This window comes from Molothrus aeneus, unplaced genomic scaffold, assembly GCF_037042795.1.
Source record: "Molothrus aeneus isolate 106 unplaced genomic scaffold, BPBGC_Maene_1.0 scaffold_35, whole genome shotgun sequence".
NCBI lineage: Eukaryota > Metazoa > Chordata > Aves > Passeriformes > Icteridae > Molothrus > Molothrus aeneus.
Window position 1 is genome coordinate 3,543,200 of NW_027099016.1, and position 16,175 is coordinate 3,559,374.

The 16,175-nt window shown below is 55.9% G+C and overlaps 2 pseudogenes; both read left to right on the forward strand.

The window, feature by feature from the left end:
• Nucleotides 1-16,175, forward strand: part of LOC136570611 (uncharacterized) — a 708,931-nt pseudogene that overhangs the window by 418,466 nt on the left and 274,290 nt on the right.
• On the forward strand, nucleotides 158-2,807 carry LOC136570684 (class II histocompatibility antigen, B-L beta chain-like; annotated as a pseudogene).

Consider the following 16,175-nt stretch of genomic DNA (forward strand, 5'->3'; position numbering starts at 1 on the left):
GAGGCGGAGCAGCCAATGAGAGCTCGGGGCGTTGTATTGCGTCATCGGTTGCCGGGCAGAGCCAGTGGCCGCTCGCTGCCCCAAAGTGGCGGCAGCCAATGAGAGCGCGCGGCGCTGCCGAGCCCGCCCTGCTCCGGACTGGTGCTCCCAGCGCAGCGCGGCTGCTTTGGGGCTGCTGCTCCCTGCCCGGCCCCGGCCATGGGGCGAGGGGCGGCAGCTGGGGCCCTACTGGTGGCACTGGTGGTGCTGGGAGCCCCCCCGGCTGCGGGCGCGGAGCTCTCGGGTGGGCGGGGGGCGGGAGGCGCTGGGACAGGGGGGGAGAAGGGGGAATAGGGGGCGAAGAGGGGAGCCCGGAATGGAGGGCGAGGAGGAGGGGACCCCCCAAAGGGAGAGCGGGAGGGGCTGAGGGATGGGGGGAGGGGAGGGAGGGGTGGGAAATGGTGGGGAAGGGGAGAAAAGGGGAGGGAGGGACCCCAAAACCGAGCGGGAGGGGGCTGGGGATTGGGGGATTCGTGGGAAAATGGGGAAATGGGACTCCAGAAGTGATTTGGGAACGGCCGGAGGTGGGAGGGGAGAGGATGTGGAAGGGGAAATGGGGGAAGGGCGGCAAAGAGGAAGCGGCAGCGCGGGCAGGAGGGTCCCGTGGCGGCCGTGGGGCACAGGGGGTGCGGAGTGGGGATCCGGGGTGGGCCCTGGAGCTCTGGAGGTGTTGTTGGGACGCTGGGGGGACATCCCTGAGCTGTGTGCTGCACTCACAGGGGTGTTCCAGTGGATGCATAAGGCCGATTGTCTCTTCATTAACGGCACGGAGAAGTTGAGGTTGGTGGTGAGGTTCATCTACAACCGGGAGCAGTTCCTGATGTTCGACAGCGACGTGGGGCACTTTGTGGGGTTCACCCCCTTAGGGGAGAAGAATGCCAAGATGTGGAACAGCGACCCAGCTATAATGGAGTTCGTGCGGGCTCACGTGGACAGGTGCCGGCACAACTACGAGATTGTTGCCTCGATCACCGTGGAGCGCCGAGGTGAGCGCGGGGCAGAGCGTGTCCCTTCGGGCCCTGCCCTGCCAATGACCCTGGAGCCCCTCAAAACCTCCCTGGGAATCGCCCCAGAGCCCTCAGCCCTCTTTGTACCCATCACCGGGTCCTCCTGTCCTTTCCCAGTCCCTCCCAGTCCCTCCCAGTGCCCCCCGCGCATCCATGTCATTGACCCGTAAAGCTGACACTTTCCAACCAATCATATCGCGTCTCCTTGATGACTCATCCGTTGCCAGGCAGACCCGCAGCGCCCAGTGCTCCGCGCTGGGCTCGGCCTCGCAGTGCCGCGCTCTTCATTCCCAGTTCCGGCCAATGCCACCAAAATCCCTCCCAGTGCCATCCCAGTCCCTCCCAGACCATTCCCAGTCGCTCCCATTGTGTTCGCAGTCCCTCCCAGTCCTTCTCAGTCCCACTCACCTCCTCCAAGTCGATTCCCAGTCTGTTCCCAGTTCACTCTCAGAACTCTACCCTCTCTCCCAGTGCCCCCCCATTCCCTCCCATCTCTCTCAGAGTCACCCAAGTCCCTCCCAGTCTGTTCCCCGTCCCTCCCCAGCCCAGCCCAGCCCTCCCCTCTCTCTCCCAGTGCCCCCCAGCTGATCCCAGTGTGTCCCCGCTCTCTCTCTCTCTCTCCCAGTGCCCCCCAGCGTGTCCATCTCGCTGGTGCCCCCCTCGAGCTCCCAGCCCGGCCCCAGCCGCCTGCTCTGCTCCGTGATGGATTTCTACCCTGCTGCCATCCAGGTGAGCTGGTTCCAGGGCCAGCAGAAGCTCTCAGAGCACGTGGTGGCCACCGACGTGGTCCCCAACGGGGACTGGACCTACCAGCTGCTGGTGCTGCTGGAAACGCCGCCCCGGCGCGGGCTCACCTACAGCTGCCAGGTGGAGCACGTCAGCCTGGAGCAGCCCCTGAGCCGGCACTGGGGTACGGGGGAGCCCCTGGGGGTGCTGGCAGAGCCACTGGGCTGTGCTGGGAGCCACTGGGAGGGAGCTGGAGAGAGCCGGGCTGGGACTGGGAGAGGGGCTGGGGGCTGGGCAAGGGCTGGGAAGGGGTTTGGGGGATGCTGGGGAGGGTGGGATGGAGTTGGGGGGTCCTGGTGGGCACTGGGAGGGAGTTTGGGGGCGCTGGATGTGACTGGGAGGGAGTTTGGGGGTGCTGGATGTGACTGTGAGGGAGTTTGGGGTTGCTGCGTGTGACTGGAAGGGATCGCAGTGAGCCCGGAGGGGCTGGAAGGAGATCGGCCATGGCAAAGCGGGGCTCGCCATGAGCTCGGTTGTGCTGGGCACAGACTGGGAGGGCTCTGGCTGAGTCCTGCTGGGGCTGCCAAGGGACTGCGAGAGGCTTTGGGGCTTCTGGGGCGCTGGGGACAACTGGGAGGGGGCTGTGGGATCCTCAGAGGGGCGGGAGGGGCTTTGGTGGCTCCTGGCCAGGACCAAAAGGGATCGGGGGGAGGTTTCAGGGGGTCCTGGCTGGGCTGGGGGCCACAGGGAGGGCGCTGGGAGGGGCTGGGGGTGTCCGTGAGAGGTTTTGGGGGTGCTGAGCCCTGCGGACCCCCCAGAGATGCCGGCGGACGCCGCCCGCAGCAAGATGCTGACGGGCATCGGGGGCTTCGTCTTGGGCTTCGTCTTCCTGGCGCTGGGGCTCGGCTTCTACGTGCGCAAGAAGGTCAGGGCGGGTGCCGGGGGGTGGTGTCCCGGCCGTGGCGGAGCGTGTGCGCTCCCGCCGGGGCCCCCAGCCCGGTGTCACCCCCTTTTCTCTGCCCACAGAGCTCCTGAGCCGGCGGCGCCGCAGCCCCTCCCCGTGGGCTCGGGCCCGGCCGGGACCCCCCGCTCCGTCCCCGCTCCGCTGATTTTGGGGGGGTCCCGTGTCCCCCCAGCCCCTGAGGAGAGGAGCAGAAACCAGAGAAGCAGCGGAGATCCTCCGGCCTTCACCCAGGTGTCCACGCGGGGAGCCAGGAAGATGTGGAGCCTCCAGCCAGGTGTGTTCCCAACGCGGGGGGCTCTGACCCTGGGGGTCACCCGGGATTATCCAGCGTGGATCGTCCAAAGGGGGGTGGACCTGGAGCGGGGCACGGAGCTCTTCCCGCACCGGGGCACGGCGGGATCCACGGGCATCGACCCCTCCCTCATCAAAGGACAGCTTTCAGTTACAGTGGTTAAGACAACTAGTTAGTTATGGTAGTTAGCACTGCTAGTTAGTTATGGTAGTTAGCACTGCCTGTTTGTTATGGCAGTTTTTCGAATACAAACTCTCTCAAACCTCAACTCCCCTGACGTGTCCCTTCCCTCTCCCGCCGTGACTCAGCTGCCCGGAGCAATGTGAGGGGAGAGCGGGCCCAGCCTGGCCCAGAGCTGAGCCCCAGCAGAGCCCTGGCAGAGCCCAGAGCAGCCTCGGCACCTGCAGAGTCAGCCTGGAAGGAGGCGCTTGGAGCCTTCTCGGCTGCACCCGGCTCTTGGTTACAAACTGTGTGTGCTGGAAAATGCCACCGGCTCTGCAGGAGGGCAGAAGGGGCCCGGGGAAGGCCCAGGTGCTCCATGCAAGGGAAAAACCTGCCCTGGGTTTGTTATAAATAACTAGGTAGTGTTGACTTTTGCTACTATGTATTGACTTCAGCAAAATATCCTTAATCACACTGATTTTGATAGAGTACAGTTTGTAATCACTTTTCACTGCTGTTGCTATAGTATAATTTGTCAGCTTTTTGTGGAAAGTGCCTGGCCCCTGTGTAGCTCATATCCTCAGAACATCATTTATGGATGATATTTGAGTTTGACGACAGTGTGAAAAACATACATTATAGTTTTGGCTTTTGCAAAATATTCAAGTGGATGCCATGTGTTGTGCATTAGAATGTTAACTTTTGCAGAAGTAGCTGTAGTTGTGAAATAATAACTAATGCTTTTATTTTTTTAACTAACTGACAGTAATAACTCAGAGATATTTCTGAAAGAGCTAATGTTCATTTAAAGTACTTGTGGAAATAGCTAAAAGCGTCTGCATGGTCAGGTAACATTTAAGGAAGGGATGTGATGAGGCCCCTGCCATTGACCCTTCCACTGTCAATAACTGTCACCTGCTGAAACCACAGACCAGGGGCCCTTGTGAGGCAGTGACACACAACCCTCAGAACAGCAATCCACGATTCCTGCACGTGCTCTAAAAAGGCGAGTTGGGGGTCAAACCAACCTAAAGAATTCCTGGAACAAGTAAACGAGTTCAAAGAAATGTTTGAATATGTATAATCGTTATGAATATGTATTTGAACAATACAGTGGAGAAACTAGACAAGAAGAGTTGCTGTGGTTAACCGGTGTGCCTCTGGCCATCGCCAACACCCAGCACTGTTACTGATTTGTCCCTTATTATTCCTTATTAAACTTTCAAAAATTCTAAAGAGTGAGGCTCATTTCTCACAAAACCCAAGGTGCTCACCCCTTGTTCTTCCCCCAAAGCCAGGATTTGTCAATCCTAAAATTTTTCTGGATGGAGGAGAAGGAGGCTGCGAGGAAAAGGAAGATGCACTGGTGTGGAGGCCCACGGGAGTCTCAATCTCCCACCCGTGGAGGACTGGTCCCCAATAAGAAGAATAGATTTCAAGGTTTTGGTGAGAAGCTTGCTTCTTCCACAGATCTTTGCAGGCACATGCTGATTTATGGAAAGTTCTGTTACCCCATTGGCCCGTTGGCCTAATTACCCTAGTTCACCCCCTGTTACCCATATCTGGTTAGTCCCTAGAATGTTCTCCCTCTCTGTCCCTCCATTGGCCCCAGTTTACTGCATTCCTTGGCCCCTGTTTCCCTATTAGCTGTCCCGACCCTTAACCCCTCTTTTGCCCCATTTTCCCCCATATCCATTGGGCCCTGACCCTCAGCTCCACCCTCACTACCCCACATAAAAACCCCCTGTGCCCTCGGCTTGCACCCTGTCTTTGTCCCTGGACCCTGTTCAGCTCTGTCCCCTGTTCCTGTACCAATAAACCCAGTTTGCTGAGATCATACCCAGACCCATCCTGCCGACTTTGTCAGCTTTATAAAGCAGCCGTGAGCTCCGGGCTCCTGAGTGCCGGACGCTCCAAGGGCCTCGGCAGAGCCAGGACGCTCCAGACTGGGACAGTCAGGCAGGGCAGGAGGAATCACTGCCCCTTTCCCCTCCCTGCTGCTCCATCTCCCAGCCCAGCATCGCTGCAGGACAGCCTCACTGCCAACGCCATCCTGCCAGGGATGGACTGGGGGGATCTCCTTCCCCTTCCCTCTGGCATGGAGGCAAATCCCATCTTCTCCTTGTCCACCCTCCTTCTTCTCCTCATTCTGTCCTACATCCATCCATGTTCCTTTCCCATCTCCTTCCTCCCTTGTTCCTTCTTGTTCCTTCCTCTCCTCCTGCCTTTTCCTTTTCCCTTCTCCCTGTCTCTTCCTCTCCTTGTCCTTCCTCCCCCAGGCACTGAGCTGCGGACAGAGACCAGGGAGAACAAATCCCTGCCACAGAACCTCGTGGAAGAGGCCATTTGGAACAGCTCCACGGCTCAGGAATCCAACGGGGAGGAGAAGCCCCAGAGATCCCACACGAGGAGGGGCTGCAAACCCATCCCGGGGAGCTGAGAGGAGGTAAAACCCTCCCTGTGCCGGGAAGGGTGTGGGGAATGTGAGAAGAGCTTCAGGCAGAGCTCAGCGTATTCCTGGCTCCTCCAAAAACGGCAGTGCCAGATGCAGAGATCCATGGGGCTGCAGAGATCCCCCTGCAGATCCATGGGGATGCAGAGATCCCCCTGCAGATCCATGGGGATGCAGAGATCCCCCTGCAGATCCATGGGGATGCAGAGATCCCCCTGCAGATCCACGGGATGCAGAGATCCCCCCGTAGATCCATGGGGCTGCAGAGATCCCGCCGCAGATCCATGGGGATGCAGAGATCCCCCTGCAGATCCATGGGGATGCAGAGATCCCCCTGCAGCCCCCGGAGCAGCCACGCTGGAGCACGGGGATGCCTGAGAGGAGGCTGTGACCCCGTGGCCAGAGGGGCCCCGCTGGAGCAGCCTGTCCTGGCAGGACTGACCCCGGGGCACAGTGACCCACGCTGCAGCACTTGGAGGGGGGCTGTGCCCCGTGGGATGGACTCAGCTTGGAGAAGTTCCTGGAGAAGTCTCCGGTGGGAGAGAGCCCAGGGTGCAGCAGGGGAACGACTCCTGTCCCTGAGCAGAGGGAGAAGCCCCGGGGCATGAAGTGAGCACGACCCCATTCCCTGTCTCCGGCACTGCCGGGGTAGGAGGTGCAGCTGGAAGGAGGGAGGCGTGGGGGAAGGCTGGATTTAAGGCTCTTCACTTACTTCTCATTATCCTGCTCTGAGGTTTTGGAGTTTTCTGTCAGAAATCTCTCCCCTCCCCCACTCATCCACAGGGGTTTGGGGTGGTTTTCCCTTTTTGGGGGAAATCAAAGCGATGCACTGATGCTCCTAATTAGGGGTAGGACAAGAGAGGCTCCAGGGCTTCCCGCTGAGCCGGGGCCACCGAAGCCGCAGTGCCGGGAAAGCCGTGGCGGGAGGTGCGGAGCAGTTTGTTTGTGTTTTCAGCTCAATCCCCTCAGGCCCGGGCCCGTTCCAGGGCTGTTCCTCATCTCCGGCTCTGCCCTCACGCAGCCCGGGGGACCCTGAGAGCGCGGGGCGAGGCTGTGCCATGTGCAGAGCCCGCCCCTGGCTGCGATTGGCCGACGGTGCCGTCAGTCGTGGTTCTGGCGCGCTGATTGGTGGGAGCGGGGCGGGGCAGGCCCCGGTGGCGGCCTGAGGGCGGCCGTGGCTCGGCAGCGGCGCCACTGGCGGAGCGTCTGTGCGGGCCCGGGAGCGGCGGCAGCGGCCGGAGCGCGGTGAGGCGGCGGCGGAGCTGGGAGGTGGCCGGAGCGCAGGTGGGAGCCGCGCTGGGTTGTGCGGGGGCTCGGGGCTCGCTGCGGGCCTCGGGGGCGGCAGGGGGCTCAGGCGGGTTCGTTGTGCCGTGTCCGGCGCGTGTTGCCGCTGGCGTGAGGGCGCTGCGGGAGCGGCTGCCCGCGGTCTCCTTGCCGCCGCTGCCTCGGCAGGAGCCGCTGCCGGAGCAGCGCTGGCTCGGCCCGGTTGCTGTGGCCGGGACAGAGGCGGCTGCCCCGTGCCCGGGGCTGTGCGGGGAAATTGATGTGGCCGGCGGTTTCTGTGCCCCGAGGAGACAGAGGAGTCCTGTACAAGTGACTTTATTGCTGAGCAGAGGGAGAGGCCGTGGGGCATTTGCCGTGCGCTCGCTGCCATTGTTGTAGTTCGCAGCCTCCTTTTTATCCTCATTTTCCCGGCCTCATCTCCCTCTCCCTTTGCCCACTGGCTGAGGTACTTGGAAGGTTCAGACTTCCACATCTGCCAACTTTCATGTCCTCGATAATGTGCACCCCCACTTTTGTAGAACAGCCGATATTCACGGCTCTGTTAAGTGTGTTTTGTTCTCGACGTTCAGGAATGTAGCGGGACTTTCTGTGAGCAGCAGTCCATGTTAATTAGTAACAATTATTGAAGCTGGTGGTTTCGCCGATTACTTCCTTATCTACAAGCCCCTGGCCCCTCGGTCAGCTGCTGAATGAGCTGCACTCTCAAGGTGTGGAGCACGGTAAAAAGGTGAGAGTTGCTGTAGCACATGAGAGGAGAAACAGCATTCGTTTAACCCATGGACTGCCAGGGAGCCACAAAACCGTGTCGCATTCCCATCCTTTTCACGTTTGGACCAATACATGAGCTGCTCTTTTGTTTCCTTTGTTATCTGTTTCACCACTTTTCCTTTGTCATCTATTTGCCAACAGCAGTTTGGGTCATTTGATTTTCCAAAACTCCTCTTTTTTCTGCTAACAGATAATCTGATCCCATCCCTTGGTGAATGTTGTGTACCTCATTTCAGTGGATTGCTCAGCAGGAAGGTCAGGAGCTGGAGCTGTCTGGTTGGTTGTTCCGAGGACAGCTTGTAATCTAATGATGCCATTGAAATGAGAAACGGGTTCTGTGGCTCCTGATATGAATTGGTTTGGGTTCCCAGGGGCTTGTGCATGGTGTTGTAGGATTTGTTCTGCTGGCCGTTCATCTTTTCCCCATTTTTCGCCGCTCTCTCCAGCCAGGGCTGCATCAATTGACTGCTTTTCTTTAATTAAATCATCAAATACTTAGATTCCCAACTGATTTCTCTGAACTTTTGGTAGCAAAAAATCCCTAGTGCTCTAATACACCCTATATAACGCAGACAGTGACAGCACATGTTGGAGTGGGCAGAGGGATGATTCCCCCCCATTTATTTATAGTGAAGATTTCCCAACATTCTCCATTTGCCGTTTCCCTTTGCAGCTTCACCCGTTTCTGTTGCAGGGTCAGATATCCTCACTCTGGGCTCTGCCTTGAGCTGTGCAAATTCCATCAGTGCAAGCAGGCAGAGCTTGGGGTGAGGGGCAGAGGGAATCAGCCCAATTCCTGCCCCAGGCAAGAGACCCAGGTACATTGTCCAGGCTTTGCCCAGCAGTGTTCATTTGCATTTCTAAAGCTCCTCTGCAGGCTGCCTGGAATGAAGCTTCTCTTCCAGGGCAGCCACCTCGTGAGTCACATGTGCCCCGCTCAGAATCTGTTTTTTTTTTGCAAAAAGTATCAACTATTTACGAGTTAAAAGTATTATGGTAATGCTCTTCAATTTTGCAAAATGCAGTGTTAAAAACGCCAATCACTTGTTTTTAAAATTTTTAAAAGTTTAATAGTAATAAAATGGTTATAAAAATAGTAATACAATTAGAGTAATAATAATTTGGACAAACTGAATTAGGACAATATGAGACAATAAATACAAATTGTTACGGATGTCCCGGTACCTTTTTCTGGGCAGCACGAGCCCGAAAAAGGACACCCATTAACAAAGGATTAACCCTTAAAAACAATAGCATGTTGCATATTCATACACTTCATACATGATGCATAAATTCCATTCAAATACAGGATTCTCTCTGGTCATCCTCAGCTTCTTCCTCCAAATCCTAATAGCGCCTTCGAGGTGGGAAGAAGTTGGTTTCTTCTGATAAGAGGGCAATAAATTCTTCTTCTCTGCAAGATTTAGCTGTCCTGTGGCTGCTATCTCGCTGCGAGTCCTTTCTTTTTAAAAAAGTATCCTGCATAGCATCGTTTCTATTTAAACAATTTTTATAATCTAAAACTATATTTAACACAGTACTTAAGAAAACTAATACAGCATTACTTTCTAAAACAACACATATAATATTCATTTTAATATTTGCCAATCATAAAATACATGCATTTTTTACATGCAGCATAAAGGCGAACATGGAAGAACCCAGACCAAAAACTGATTCTCACAATTCTGTCCCAAACCCACCTGACAATATAAAGTGTGAGTTTTATGAAAAATTTTTCTCATGTTGTAATTTTGTCACTGAAGCTGCAGGGAAAACAAAAACTCTCCAAGAATCTCTTTAGTGTTAGAGAGTCAAGGCATTGCTTGATTCTGGCCAGGATGTGCAACAGAAATAATTTCTTTCACAAATAGCCCGGCTGTGCAGAGAAAATCATTCCTTGGCATGTGAGTTTTACTAGATTTTTCCTAAACTTTATGTAGTCTGAACCAATCTAAATCCCCAGATTTAATGTTCATTTTTTCCATGTTGTGTAGATTTTTAGTATTTGGTTTCCTGTTGGACCCGGATTTCTTCCCCTCTGATGTGAATTCGGTCCACACTCCTGGATTTCCTTCTCAGCCTTTTCCAGACCAGGTGTCTCCAGCTGTGCCGGGGGCAGTGTCTGGGGTAGCTGTTGGTTGCTGTTTGCTGCAGGGCGTTGATGTTTTGTTGCTGGTCGTTATCTCTGTGGGTGTCTTTTGGGCTATTCCCAGTCTGTTGAGATGTTGAACTCATCTCCATTGAGTGGTGTAACACCCCTTAAATAAAACCTTTAAAATTCCTTTCCCCAAGGCAAAGACAAACCAAGCCTGAGCAGAGAAAGAAGATTTAAAAGAACCAAACTGGGTACATTTTGCAGCAATGCAGTCGCAGTCAGCCCAGAGTGTGGGTGTGAGTGAGCCCCAGAGTGGAATTGTGCCGTGGTGCTCCCCAGCAGCTGTGGCAGTGCAGGCCCAGCCAGCGCTGAAGCTGCAGCAGTGGCAGCAAGGCTTGGCCGCAGTGGCTGGAGGTGCCAGAGGAGGGTGGCCAGGATTTCCGAGGGTTTGAGCAGAGGATCTGTGGGCAGGCCCAGGGGCTTGGCCCGCTGTGGAGCCCTGGCTGCTGCTGCGTTGCCTTCAGGGCAGGCTCAGTGGGGGCTCCCATGGTCCTGCTGCAGGCGGGAAGTGCAAATCTCCGGGGCTTCAGAGCCCCTGAGGCCAGGCTGAGGGGTCCCCCCGCGTTCAGCTGTGCTGGTGGCTGTTTCTGGCCTCAGGGACACTTGGCATGGGCCCCTTGGCCACCAGTGGTGCTGTTTTGCACTCCTTAGGCAGGAGCCGATGTCCTGGCTGGGTGTTGGCAACAGCAAAGTCCCAGGGCAGGCTCTGTGCCAGCCCAGCTTCCTGTGGGAGAATATACCTTGATCTCTGATCCAGTGCTTGCTGAAGCAGTCAGAATTGCTTTTGCCCCCCTGTTAGGTGCCATGGTGTCAGCAGAAGATATTGAAGCCTTCCTGCCCAGGGCATTTCAGTGCCAGGCTCTTACAAGCACCCACAGCTCCTTGGGTTGAGCTGAGCATGGGGCGGTGACCTGCGCTTTGTCGGATTCCCCTTCCTTAATAACAGCCTGTCTTGTAGCTCTTTTCCCTTCTGCTGCCCTTGCAGAACCATCCAGAAACACATTTTGTCCCTCAGGCCAGGGAATGTCCCATCAATCTCTCCCAGCCTGGGTCGGGAGCTCTGTCCCTTGAGTGCAGTCCTGGGTTCCTTGCCAGCCCCTCTCCAGGCTGTTCAAACAGGAGGCTGGGTTAAACCCTTGCCCTGTCCTCAGTTCTAAATCCTCCTGTGCCATTGAACAAGTTTCATACTGTAATAACCGAGCCCTGCTCATCCATTTAGAGGCTCTTTTGGTTGTCAAAGCTTTAACTTGCTGCCAGACTTGAACTCTAGGAGATCCTCCTGTTGTCATCAGTTTTCAGCCTGAGCTCCCATGAAAGCTGTGGCTGCAGAATTCTGCAGACAATGAGGCTGCTCTCTGGCCACTGGGTTAAACATTTTAGCACAAGAATTCCTTTGGCAAGACCCTGTTTAACATCCACCTATAATTCAAATTCTTTTACCCTGTCTGGAAGGGCCAGGGAAGCCGCCTCAGTTAATCTTCATTTTAACACTAGAAAACTCTGTGTTTCCTCCTCCTGTCCATACATCCAGTTTGTTGACTGGCAGGACAGGAGTGTTACAGGGAGACACCCCTGGCTCCAAAAGCCCTGCCTTCTACAGGGACTCAATACCAGGCTGTGAGCCCTTCCTTTTCTCCCCTGGAACAGGGTATTGCTTGTCCTGGTTGCTTTGAAGTAATTTGTAGAGGCTCCATATCTAATTTTCCCTATTTTCCTGTGGCTGCCCACACTTCTGGGTTCAGTTCAGCATAGGCCTGGCCAGACATTTGACACAGAGGTACAGCAGAACTGGCCTCTGTATCACCTTTTATAATATTAATTTGTGTTCCATGTTTAGCCCTCAAATTCCTTCCCAGTAAATCATGATAACAATTAGGAGCAAATAAAAATTCATGCATTTCCAATCCATCTCCCAGATCTACTAATAGTGGTTGAATAAAACCATGCATCTTTCCCACTTATCCCCTCACTAATCAAACAAATCTTTTGCATTTTTCCCCCTTAGGTCTAAGCTTCAGAGTGGATTGAGAGGCCCCTGTGTCCATCAGGAGAGGCCTCCTCTCAATGCAGACCGAGCTGAATGTTCTCAAGGGCTCCAGTGTGGAGGGTCCCTGGTGTGATGGGAGCTGTGACAGCCCTGCCAATCCATGTCCATCAAGGGGTGGACTTGCTGGTCCTGAGGGTGCTGCTGTCTGTGCTTGCAGTGTCCTTGTGCCCTGCAGCTGGAGCCCTGATTCCTTGCCAGGGGCTGTTTGGGTGGGCTGTCCCCTGCTGAGGAGGGCAATGCCTCTGCCGGGTGCTTGTGGCCGAGCCCGTGCCCTGGGTGCTGGGGCCCCCTTGGGCCCTGGGGTTGATCCCTCAGGGGCTGTAGGAACTCTGCCCTGGCCTTTGCCTTCAGCTTGGCCTTTTGCTGCTCCCTTCTTGCATTCACCTGCTGTGCCTTGGTGCCCAAGTGCTGCAGGGCCTTCTTCTGCCCCTCCTGCAGCCCCCCTCAGTGCCTGTGGGTGCTTGTCTTGCTTTACAAGACAGGTGTCTGCTCGGGAAGGCAGAAAAAGCCTCTCTTGGAATGGAGAATGCAAAGCCCCTCCCTCTTAATTTTTAGAATAGTGAAATCAAGGGGCTCTCAGGCAAAGATACGGGAATAGGAATAGCAGTTCTTTTCTAGTGTGTAAATAAAGCAAACAAACAACACCAGCTCCGGCAGTGACAACAAACAGAGCCCGGAGCCAGTCCCGGCCTTTCGGCTGCGGCGCTTTCCCCTTGGGTGCAGTTCCGGGCACGGCCGGCAGGGGCGCTGGTGGCTCCCGCGGGGCAGGGCAGCGCATCCCTGCCATGGGAACCTCTCTTAACGGAAATAGAGCAATCCCTTCATCTAACTCTTTCACATTTTACCTTCTATAGCCTTTCTCCCGTGTTTTGGGAAAGAATTTGGAGAGGGCTGCCTTTTAACTGAGCTCCTAGTGTTTCAATAAGGGGCTTCCTGTAGAGAGAGGGAGTTTCCCTGAACAGCCGGAGCTGTGGTTACCAAGGGGACGTAACTCAGAGCAGGCCGGGGTCAGGGGAGGATATCCCGCCGAGGCTCGGTGGGAGTGTGGGCAGGGTCTGCTGCCGGAATCGCCAGAGGGGGATCTTCCCGTGGAGACCGAGCCGGAGCGTGGGCAGCCCCCACATGGCTTATGGCGGCTGATCCGGCAGCTCCCGGCAGAGAAAAGGCAGGTGGGAGACCCCGGCAGCAGCGGCGGTGCCCAGCGCAGCTGGCACGGGCAGGGCAGCCGGGGATGGGATGGCTGGGACCCGCCCTCGGTGCGGTCGGCGCGGTGACCTCGGCCCACGCGGCAGGACAGAGCAACCCCCATCTTCCCCAGCATGGCCGGCAGAGCGGCCGCGGGCCGGGCAGTGGGAGCAGGGCACACAAATTCACCGCCAGCGCCGGGGCAGGTGGAGCTGCCCTGGCCACTGAGCCCGCACCTGGGATGGAAACCGGGGCAGGCAGAGTTGAGGTGGGCAGCGAGCCGGGACCCGGGACAGGCGCCTCGGCCGCGAATGGAGGGGGCAAGAGCTGCAAAGGATCCCACTCTCTTTCTGATTTTTCCTCTTGTTCCCCTCCCTTTCATTTCCCCTTTTTCTTTTCCTGTTTTTTTCTCGGGTGTTTCTGATACTTTAAAGATTTTTATTCTCCTAAAATCTCCTGTCTAACATATGGCATATTCTCTTTCTTCTTGATTAAATATTTTTTTTTACAAATAAATCCAGAGCCTAACAAATCCTAACTTCTGCTTGGATACTTTGAAATGGTCGACGAGCTAACTCACGACCTCCTAATGTTGTTTTTCTCATCACCTTTTTTTATCCTTTGGCAATTTAAGCATCTTTCAGTAACTTGCTTTGCTCCTCCAAAAATCCCAGTGCATCCATAGTTCCTTAAAAAATGATCACACAAAGCTTGATTACCCCAGTGGGTTTTCTGATGCATGTCTTCTAATATTTTCCTAGTAAGCACATTTTATTAAGTAATTGTCTTCCATCAAGAAGTTTCCATTTCCTTGATTTATCTTGTTCACTTCCAGTCTTGTTTAATTCTTTTTTCTCGTCTTCCTTAACCTTTGGAATTTCCAGTTTTTCCTCGTTTGGAATTAATATTAACATAACTCTTTCAGCTCCATTTTCTGCTGCATCCTTAGCTTTGTGATGTGGCCCCAGTTTGCCCAGTTTGCCTCTCCTTTGGCCCGGGCCGGGTTCCCCCCGCCCGCAGCGGCTGGGAGCAGCCGAGAGCCCCGCGCTGCCCATGCCGACCTGTCCCGGCTCCATCGCCGCTCCTGCCGCGGGCTGCGAGGGCTGCGGGAACGGGGCACCGAGGGTGTGGCTGCTGCTGGGGGAGGAGGAGGAGGCAGGGAAGGGCAGGGATGAAGGGGGAGGAGGAGGTGGGGTTAGGGAGGAGGAGGAGCAGGGGGAGGAGGGTTGGAAGAGGAGGGATGAAGGCGGAGAGAGGGCAGCGATGGAAGGAGGAGAAGGAGGTGGGGTTAGGGAGGAGGAGGAGGAGAAGGGATGGAAGGGGAGGGATGGAAGAAGAGAAGGAGGTGGAGATAAGAAAGAGGGCCAGGAGGAGAAGGGGGAATGGAGGAGGAGGAGCGGAAGGAAGAGGAAGAGGAGGGATAAAGGCGGATGGAGGCTGAGCTGAGGGAGCCAGGCTGTCGATCCCTGCCTGAATTCGCAGCCCCCACCTGTGGGATCATCGCCCCCCCCCCCCCCCCCCCCCCCCCCATGGCTCCAGTGAGCGGGGAGGGGGAGCTCGGCCTGGATATCCCGGGGGGTCCCTGGGTTGGGGTTTTTGGGGGGATGTTTGGAGAATGAAGAAGTCCAAGGCTGAGCAGAAAAGGCCCCCTGGGGGGACATCGGGGGGTGGCGGTGGCGGCTGCCGGCAGAGGCAGCCTGGAGGAGCAGAGCCCTGTGTGCCCCAGGAGCCCAAAGTGGGGAGCCCAGAGAGGGGGGAGCGCCGCCATTGGCGGGAGCCTCAAGAGCCTGGAGAGGGCAGGGGGGACTCCTTGGAGCCGCTGCAGCCCAGAGCAGAGAATGAGGGGAGAAGGGAGCCCAAACAGCCCCGGCATCCCGAAATGGGGAGAGCGAAGCGGGGGGAGCTTTTGGGGTTGCTGGGACTGCCTGCAGCCTGGGCAGGGCGGGCACCAAGGAGAAGGGGGACCCCCAATCCAAGCGTGACCCCAGCAGCTGGGACAGGGGGGGACCCCAGAACTCGAGAGGGGAGGGACCAGAGATGGGGAACTCCTGGGAGGCTTTTTCAGGGCTGAATCTTGGTGTTTGGGAGGTTTTTCTGGAGCCCAGATGGCCGCTGACTTGTAGAGATGGACTCGGGCAGAGGGACCTTCAAACTCAATGTGTGTTGAGGAAGATGAAACAGGAAATCCTTATAAATATGATTGTCTGGCAAAAGATTTTGAGAATATAGAAAGTGTAAGGAAGATTGAAATGAAAGCAAGCTTTGAGATACCTCAGTTAGTGAACAACTTGAAAACAATGGTGTTGCCCAACTGGAGGTAATCCCCTTTTGATGAAACAATTTCTCTGCTTGCAGACAGATCCAAGGGTCAGAGCAGACCCTACTAGCTCAGCAGAAGGGGTCCAAAGAGGAGTTTTTAGGGTTTAAAATGTAACACATTATGGTGATGTAATGATTCTTACAGGCTGTATGTAAATGCTATAGGATTTGTATCTTGTACTAGATTGGTTAGTGAGAAATAGAATATTCAACACATTAGAAGATTTATTGTATTTTAACGGGAACCTTACTCTCTTACACTCTTCCCCTCTTACTCTCTTACCCTCTCATCCTCTCTACCCCTCTCTTCTCTCGGGCCTGCTCCGAGCTGTGCCTGGCAGCTCCAAGCAGGGCCCTGCACCCAGGCCCTTTGCAATAAACCGCAGGTTCCACGGCCTGGCTGCAGAGATCTCTCGTCTCCGTCCGTCCCGACTGTCCTACCCCCTGACGGTCCTACAAACGCGCTCATCCCTTGTTTTCCCCAAACCAGGATTTCCCATTGCCAGCCCCAGGGAGGCTGCGAGGAAGAGGAAGATGCCCCGGGACACTGAGGCAGGTGAGGAGGAAGTCAGTGCCCCTTTCCCCTCTGTGCTGCTCCATCTCCCAGCCCAGCACAGCCCCTGGCTGCAGCTCAGCCCTGGGGGGATCTCCTTGCCCTTGCCTGTGGCACGGAGGCAAATCCCATCCTGTCCTTGTCCTTCCTCCCCCAGAGCAGGAGCTGAGCATGGAGAACAGGGAGGACAAATGCCCGCGGCAGAACCTGGTGGCAGAG